The sequence below is a fragment of the Marmota marmota genome, unplaced genomic scaffold (genome assembly GCF_001458135.2).
Source record: "Marmota marmota marmota unplaced genomic scaffold, marMar, whole genome shotgun sequence".
Classification (NCBI taxonomy): domain Eukaryota; kingdom Metazoa; phylum Chordata; class Mammalia; order Rodentia; family Sciuridae; genus Marmota; species Marmota marmota.
The window spans coordinates 297,259-306,102 of NW_026000136.1; the positions used below are offsets into that span (position 1 = coordinate 297,259).

The following is an 8,844-nucleotide window of genomic DNA, read 5'->3' on the forward strand; positions in this document are numbered from 1 at the left end:
TCACTCAACACTGAGCTAGAACCCCAACCCCAGCCCCTTATTTTGATTTTTGGTTCTAAGAATTGAACCCAGAGGTCAAAGGTAGAGCTATACTCCTACTCACTTCCTGATTCTTTAAGAGTTTCATATTCTGTACTGTACATGGATTGCTGCAGTCTGGCTGGGCACAAATCACGAGCCACCCAAGCAGGAACAAACTTTATTTCCGAACTCCACCAGCACACTCCACACATGCTCCCCAGGAACCTCTCTCTAATGCCACCCATGTGGCTCCTCCAGGCACGCAAGCACACACACACACACACACACACACACACACACACACACACACGACACCAACCGGAAATCCCTCCTCTGGACCTTCCCCAACCAACTCGAACCCTCAGGAATTCCCACAAGAACTCCAAAGTAGCCAGAGCAGCAGGCGCCTGAGGCAGCAAGAGCCGCCCCATTGCCCGACAGTAAAGGTCAAATATACAATACAATCAATCCAGCATCACAGCAATTATATATAGCTTAACTCAAATCATCATCTCAATGGTTAGCTGGCATCACCTTTCAAACATTCCCTCTGGCAAATGCCAGGCATCATTCTGACTGGCTATGGCTCTCAACAATGGACATGCCTATAATCCCAATAACTCAGGAGGCTGAGTCTGGAGGATCTCAGATTCAAGGTTGGCCTCAGCAATTCAGTGAGATCTTGTCTCAAAATAGAAAATAAAAAGGAACATGGGTGTGGCTCATTGGTGGAGCATCCTTGGGTTTAATTCCCAGTACCAAAAAAAAATGTATATATGAGGTTGGATTGTTGGTTTTTCTTTTTCTTATTTTTGACTTCATTAAATGCTTAGATTATAAGTCTTGTGGTAAGCATTGAATTATAATTTTTAATTTGTGTATTCAAATTCCTACTAAGGAGGTCGGTACTATGCTGGGCACAGTGGTGCAAAACTATAATACCAGAAACTCTGGAATCTAGGCTTAGCAACTTAGAAAGGCCCTCTTAAAAAGCGCTGGGGATATAGCTCAGCAGTAAAGTACCCCTGGATTTATTCCCTAGTATTAAAAAAATTGAAAAATGTGCTTGTTGCTATGGAACATCTTTATTATTCAGTAAGTCCGACTGCATCAGGAGTATTAAGTTTGAGGCCAGCCTGGGCAATTTTACTAGACCCTATCTCAAAATAAATAATAAAAGCTTTGGGATATAGTTCAGTGGTAGAGCATCCCTATGGTTCTATCATCAGTACCACCAGAAACAAAACAAAAAGTAAAAAACTCTGACTAAAAAGTTTTGCCACTTTTCTTTGCACCTTTTGAGAATTTAAGTTTCAAAGAATCTGGTGGTCCATTGAATTCAGAATCCAGAGTTGGAGCCAGTTGTCTATCTGCTCTGTAGTGGCATGACCTCAGAGTCCTGACATCCTGATGAGGTGAGCTGTTGTTGGCCTTGGTTTCTTTAATTGTGCTGGTGTCACTTGCTCTATCTGGTCTCTGAATGGTAATGATGGCACTGTCTTGTTAGCTGTGAAGAATTCTCATAACTAAGTGCTTCAATCATTATGGTAATTTTTCTCTCTTCTTTCTTGTGTTTGACCTACTGCTGAAAATTATTGGACACTGTATTTTGCACAGAAAGGGTAGAACATGAATATATTCCACTAGCATGTTTTTACCAGCAGGGTAAAAAAAGAAAAACAAAAGCTAATGAGATGTGATTGCTACTCTGGGCAAAATAGAACACACTTGACATTTTAAAATTTTTGCCAGGGAACATTATCTGGAGTCAGAATAAGTGGAGGTCTTTCCAACTTGTCCTTCTCTTCTGAGGAATGGACGCTATCCATGAAGCAATGCATGGGTTTTTCCTTTACCATGCAATCAAGGTAGGTTCAAAGCCTGCTTGACCCTGAAACCAGCTCTTAGTTAGGGCAGGGTTTGCCCAAATATAGCCTTTAGGCTAACTGGCCTGGGATCAGTTTCTGTAAAGGGGGTTTGATTCAGGTACCCCCTCAATGCACCCACCATTCACGTGTATCTTAGATAACGTTGCTTTTGGGCTTCAACTGCAGAGGCAGGTCACTGTGACCAAGACTGTGGTCTAAAGTGTAATCCTTCTTGCCCCTGATTTAGGGCACCACTGGAAAGCCTCACGTTTCTTTTTATTGCCTTTCGTTTGGTATGGACATGGGGATAGTGACTGTGGGAAACCTCCCAGTATATGATGATATCCACAAGGAAGTTCTCCAGCTCTATGAAGACCTCATCTGGAATCAAGACCCCGAGGCCACTGAGTAGCTGTTACATCATGCCCAGTTAGAGAGAAAAGTGTCTAACATGTGGCTTTCTCCTATCTTTGAGTTTATTACTTACAATGATTAGACCTTGATTGTAGAATAGAAGCAAATATCTAATCTTGTCTCTGGATCAATGAACATTCCAGAGAAGGTATTTGGGTTAGGGTAAAGAAGGAGGCTGCTTCAACATCCGGAATATAAATCTATTTATTTATTTATTTATCGATGGATTCACTTATTTATTTATTTATTTATTTGGTACCAGGGATTGAATCCAGAGGATCTTAACCACTGTGCTGCATCCTTAACTCTTATTATTTTTCACTGTGAGACAGGGTCTGGCTAAGTTGCTTAGGACCTTGCTAAACTTCTGAGACTGACTTTGAACTCCTGATTCTCTTACCTCAGTGGCCCAAGTTGTTGGAATTACAGGCATGCACTAGAACTTTACTTTCTTTACATTGATTTTGAAGTGCGAAATATATTTTTCTTGTACCAAGTAACAGATATAAATTCTAGGAAATTTACAAAATACAGGTAAGCAAAAGGAGAAAATAAAGTCACTCTTAATTCTACCACCCAAAGCATTTTGAATAGCTTCATCCTCCCAAGCTGCTGAGATTGCACCAGGCGCATGAATTATGACTCTCATGTGGATAAGAGACTGTGAGGGGAAAAGGAACAAGTTTGTATTGGACTGAAGAGGAGACAGAATCTTTCCTAGGAAACATTTAATTGAAGCCCAAGTCATTCCACATTGTATTTTAATTGACAATGAGTATTTATCAACCACCTTTATTCTGACAGCTCCAATTAGGGGGTAAATTTCTGTGCAATGATTCTGGTGTATTGGTGCAATGCATTTGGAAGAATAAATTTAATACTGAGTTAGCTCACATGAGACAGTTACAACTAGTGTAAGGAACATGTATGCACAACATTTTTCTGTTCTGTTCTGTCTTGTTAATTTCTTGAAGGTCATAAACCACAACTCAATATATTTAGGTTTTCCCTTTGTCCAGGGAGAGACACTTCTGGGAAAATCAGAGTCCTGTCAGCTGGCTTCCTCTGAGTACTTCCTGTATGTATGATGGTGTAGCCCTATTAACCACTGGTGGTGCTCAGTCATACTCATGACCAGTGTCCCCCAGGATGTTCCTGAGGTTCTAGTTGGTGGAAGAGTCAGTTTAGAATTATACTTCCCTGTTTCTGGAACAGCCATTGGCACTATGCCATGCCACAGGCCCAGAATGATGGGTGGGTTCAGTCCTTCTAAGGTTCCCCACTGCATTTAAGTGCTTGGGATGGCCAAGTGAGACATCTTCAGTGAGTCCTGTTCTTTGCACACCAGGGTCACCTTATTGTCCACTTAACAATCAGAACAACTCTATTACAGTGAGTATTGTTATTACTATAATTAAAGTGTTATTGACTTGCATGTTGAGATGAGGAAAAGGCTCAGGAAGTTGACTGGAAAGCAAGTATTTTGATACAGGTGCTGTAGAGGAAAAGCTACTCTGGTTTAGCAACTTTTCCATCCAGAGAGAAACAGCACTGGCAAGTAAAGAGGAATCTGCAGCCTGGTGTTTGTGTATTTTGCTTGATGGCTAACTGCTTCTACTGGGGTTTGGAACTAAAGAGAGTTGATTTGAGTCCCAGAAGTGTTGCTTTGTAGTTGTGTGCCTTCACCAGTAATCTCTCTGAAACATAGTATGTTTTCTGGTGCCCTATTGAATATCAGGCTGGGTAAATTATAGGGAAAAGAAGTTTATCTTGCTGATGGCTCTGGAAGTCCAAGAGCATGGCACTGGCATTTGGCGAGGCCTTCCTATTGACAATTTTGTTTCTGATAACAGTGTGTACTTTGTGAAATATTCCCCACAAACTAATTAACATATTCATTACTTAATTACATAATTACATTTGTTAAGAAGTTTCTAGATGTTCATATCCTGTGGAATAGGATAAGAGTTTTAGTTTACCCTAATACAGCTCTGGCCATGTAAGTATCAATAACAATCAGTCTAATTCTGCATGGTGGCATAATGCCTTTGAACTTGTCATGTATTTAGAGATATTCAGAAAGCCAAAGACTACTTGTGAATCTTTTCCTTCAAACATTAGATCGGACTCATCAACAATTCAAGTGTAACTAGGAAGGAAAAAAATATGTTTGGATGTCTTTTACATACATCAAGCAATGAACTCTTTATCTTAACAACAACATGATTCATCTTCAGGAACTACATCTATTTCAAAGAGTCACATCTCTCCTCTCTTTGCTATATATTTATAATGACCAGTTTGCTTAGATGTTTTTAAGCCCATGAGAAGTCAAAAGAAAAGAACATCTGGAAACAAAAAGATTTTGAAGACTTTTCAATAGATAGTAGTGTAGAAAAACTAAAATTAAAAAAAAACAAGTAAAGTTTTAAACTCCTTACTTTTAGGAACATTAGATATGCTGTGCTTTTTAGAAATGACTTGTAATAACTGATTTGTGCCCATATTAGCAGCTCTTCTAAAATAACTTTTATTTTTTTTTTAATTTTTTATTGTGGGTTGTTCAAAACATTACAAATTTCTTGATAAAATAACTTTTAAAGTAGTCTAACATGAGGGTTTTTCTTTAGAAATAATTCTGATTACTTGCGTAGAAAGTGTCAGCACGTCTGAGGATGTAGCTCAGTGGTAGTGAGCTGGCCTAGCATGCAGAAGGCCTTGGAGTTTAACCCCCAACACTAATAAAAGGAAAGGGAAGGAAGGGAAAAAGAAAGAAGGGAGGGAGGAAGGAAGGAAGGAAGGAAGGAAAAAGGGAGAGGACAAGGGCACGGAAAGAAATGAGTCATTAAAACAAAAGGGCAAGTGGTACAAATATAAATATATGGCATAAAAGCTGTTTAAACAGTTTAGAGAGCTTTAGAATTTAAGTGACATAAAAGCTGAGTGATATTATGACTGTATAGAATCTTTGTAATAAGCGCCACCCTGGCCTGGCCTAAACCAAACTGAGGGTTGGGTGGCATGGAGAGGACTCCTCTCAGGCTGAGTGGGAGGCACCAGAACCCATGGCCCTTCAGGATGCACTGGATAGGGAAGGGGCCAAGACTTCCCAGATGGGCAATTGAGCACTACAAGGCTCATGGGAGCCCTTGACCCAGCTCCCCACCACCCCCACCACCACACAGGGGCTCACAGTGGTCTCCTCTATTGCCTGGTGCAGATTTGGGTTCCTGACCAAATACTTGAGTGTCCACAGCCCATTTTGCCCTGCCTGGGCAGGCTGTGGTTGTGGTGGCAATAGCCAAAGCAGTCTTGGCTTGATGGAGGGGCAAAGGGCTGCCCCTCAGCCATACTAGGGGTGGTCCTGGAAGAAGTATGCAGGGTTATGGCAGCATTGTCTGAAGACATGAAGCCAGGCCCTAATTCTTATGGCATTCCTTGGGAGTTGGTGATGTGTACAGCTATTGGACTTTTTGTTGTTCTCTCGTTTTTTTGTGGTGAAGTTTTCAGTCTGTTAGAAGCAGGATTTATATGGGAAGAGAAAAAAAGCTGGCTCTAAAACTTTCTGGACTAACTGAACAAAATGTAAACTACTTGAGAAAGTTAGCCTTGTTAAGAAAGAGCATGAAGGCTTTGAGTCATCTTTAAAGGATGGCAGTTTTGAGAAGGGTTCAACAGAAGCACAAAAATTGGAGGCAATATATGAAAAGTGGCATAGGTCCAAACCTAGCTGTGGGAATAAAATAATCTTTCTAGAAAAAGAGCTAAAAGAACAGAAGACTAAACATTCTAAACAGGATGAAATGATGGTGGATATATCAAGAAGGATAAAGTCCCTAGAAGGTGAATCAGAATCCCTCAAGTCACAAATAGGTGAAACTAAAACAAACTTGAGACTATTTCAAATGAATGAGGAAGGACTTAAGCTGGCAATAAAAGAGGCTTTGAATGAAAATTCCCAACTTCAGCAAATTCAGAAAGTGATCTTACAATTGGAAATTGAAGCATGGAGGGAACAAGTATGTTTCCATGATAAAGAGAAACCAACATTTGAAGACTCTAGAGTACATGCAGAACAAGTTCTGAGTGATAAAGAAAATAACATGGAGTCTCTGACTGAATGTTTGCTGAAGAAGAAAGATAGCTCTTCTCCAAGCATGGAAGCCCAAACAGATGGTGGTAACTTGAAGTTGGGAATGAAGAGTAAATCAGAAATTGGTGCTCACTTGGATGATCAGCCAAAAGGAACTTTGAAGAAACTGTTTTATGGTGCTAAGCCAAAGGCCTCCTTAGCAACCTTAGAAGGAGACAGAAATCAAAATTGTACTTTATTATCTGAAGTGGAGAAAACAAAGGAAGACCTTACAGAACATATTAAAAGTCTTAAGACTGAACAGGCATCTTTGCAGTCAGAAAATACACAGCTTGAAAGTGAGAATGAGTACCTTCAGCAGAAATTTAAAGTCATGATGGAATGACATCAAGAAAATATAATGAAACTCCATGGGAAATTGAGTGTAGAGGAAAACTACTGGGTGGAGCAAGAGGAGAAACTTTCCAAAGTAGAAGAAAAGATCAGCCATACAACTGAAGAGCTGGAGACCTACAGAAAGCCAGCCAAATATCTTGAAGAAGAATTGGAGAGAACCATTCATTCCTGTCAGGAGTAGATTATTTCCTCTGAGAACAAAGCACATAATAGTGAGTTGGCAGCTCAGATTGCTGAAAGAAACCTCAGTTATTTCATGAAACAAAATGCTTGCAATGGAAAAAAAATTAACGTGGAAAAGGTGCTTAAATTTAAACTTGCAGAAAAAGATCCATATGCACTTGATGTTTCAGATGCAGCATTTGGCAAAAGCATTCCCCAAATGGTTTCTCCCCAGTGGGTTGGCCTTCATCTGAAGTGACACCTCTTCATTTGGAAAAGAAGGGTCCACTCACACTCTCACTTTTGGTTCCAATGGGAGGAGGAAGAGGCTCAAGGGGCCCAGAGAATCCTCTGGACATTCCAATGAAAGAAGATAATCAAGCTATGAGAGGTTACCTGGTCCTCAGAGAGCATCTTCTTACATCAGACCCGTCACCTACATGGGAACAGGCATGTGGGAGCAGGATGATGATCCCTCCCTCTGCCAGGACAACCATATTCTGATCCACATCTTCCTCTACAAAGGCAAGATGGATGTTATTCTAATTGTGGTAGACCATCTGGACCAGCAGAACTCAGAAGTTCTAAGATGCCTTCTTTGGATATAGTGGATGGGCCTATGTCTTGAGAAAGGCAATCCAGTAGAAAGGATACCAAAGTCAATCTTGGTGATTCCAATGTGCCTGATTCACCTCTCCCTGCTGAAAACCAAACAACTGACTCTGGCTCTGTTTTTGCACCTTTCCCTCCAATCAGAGGTGCATTATTTCCAGTGGACCCAAGGAGTCGGTTCATGAGTAGAGGACCTTTTTTCCTCCACCTCCTCCAGGAAACAGGTATGGAGCACCTGGAGATTATTTTACATGGGGCCAATTACCCACTCCATTTCCAATGTGAAATGTATATTCACAGAGGTGTTTTCCTCATTATCTTCCCCCAAGAGCTGGATTCGTCCCCACCCCCATCTTCTCCATGCATTCTGAAAGTAGAAGTGAGTTCACTTCAGGGTTAATTCCACCTTCAAATGAGCCTGCTACTGAACATCCAGAACCACATAGGAACCTTATGTTTTTGATCTCTCTTCAAAAGTAATTTGACTCATTTCTCATTTTCAGTTTTTAAGTAACTGCTTTTACTTAAGTGATTATACTTTTGCTCCAATTGAAGCTAAATGGAATTATAATTCTTAGGATAGTATTTCATAAATAAAGATGGTTTAAATATAAATCTTATGAGTAAATTATTTCTATTCTATTTTATTCTAGAGAGTACAGCATTTAATTTGATTAATCCACTATTACATAAACAGCAAGGGGAGTTTTAGGTTCATCATCTTGCCATTGGGAATATTTTAAACTCCCAACAAAGGCTGTCCCTTTATACAAAGAACTGTATTTACTATGATTGTAGCAAAAGTGAAACTGACTTTATGCTTAATGAAAGATTTTAATTGATTTAAAGTCTCATTTGGCATATCAGCTAGTTTTTCCATAAAACAATAACTAGAGCATATTAAGAGTTAAACCAGAAAACACAATTAAATATGTCATGGAAATAGGAGATCTCAAATACAAAGAAAATTGTGGTTCTCAGAAATTTTTTGGAATTGGAAACTACAATTTAAGCTCACTCTCTTCCTGTTTTCCCTTCTGTTGTCGTCGTCGTCGTCGTCGTCTTCTTCTTCTTCTTCTTCTTCTTCTTCTTTTACATTGATTTAATTAATTTATTCATTTTCATGTGGTGCTGAGGATCAATCTCAGGGTCTTGGATGTGCTAAGTGAGCGCTCTACCACTGAGCCACAACCCCAGCCCCTGTCTTCTTTATTTTATGCCCATTTTCATAAAATTCAGAATTGCATTCTGCTTTGGTTCACTGATATGGGGAGTGAC

The 8,844-nt window shown here is 39.9% G+C and overlaps 1 long non-coding RNA gene and 1 pseudogene across 1 annotated transcript; both read left to right on the forward strand.

Annotated features, from left to right (window-relative positions):
• The first annotated feature begins 540 nt into the window (after positions 1 to 540).
• LOC125611159 lies at positions 541 to 4,760 on the forward strand. Its single transcript, XR_007341287.1, has 3 exons — positions 541 to 1,436; positions 1,774 to 1,889; positions 2,137 to 4,760. It is a non-coding gene; the product is annotated as an uncharacterized LOC125611159 (long non-coding RNA).
• Positions 4,761 to 4,923: 163 nt separating this feature from the next.
• On the forward strand, positions 4,924 to 8,512 carry LOC107155928 (annotated as a pseudogene).
• The last annotated feature ends 332 nt before the right edge of the window (positions 8,513 to 8,844 follow it).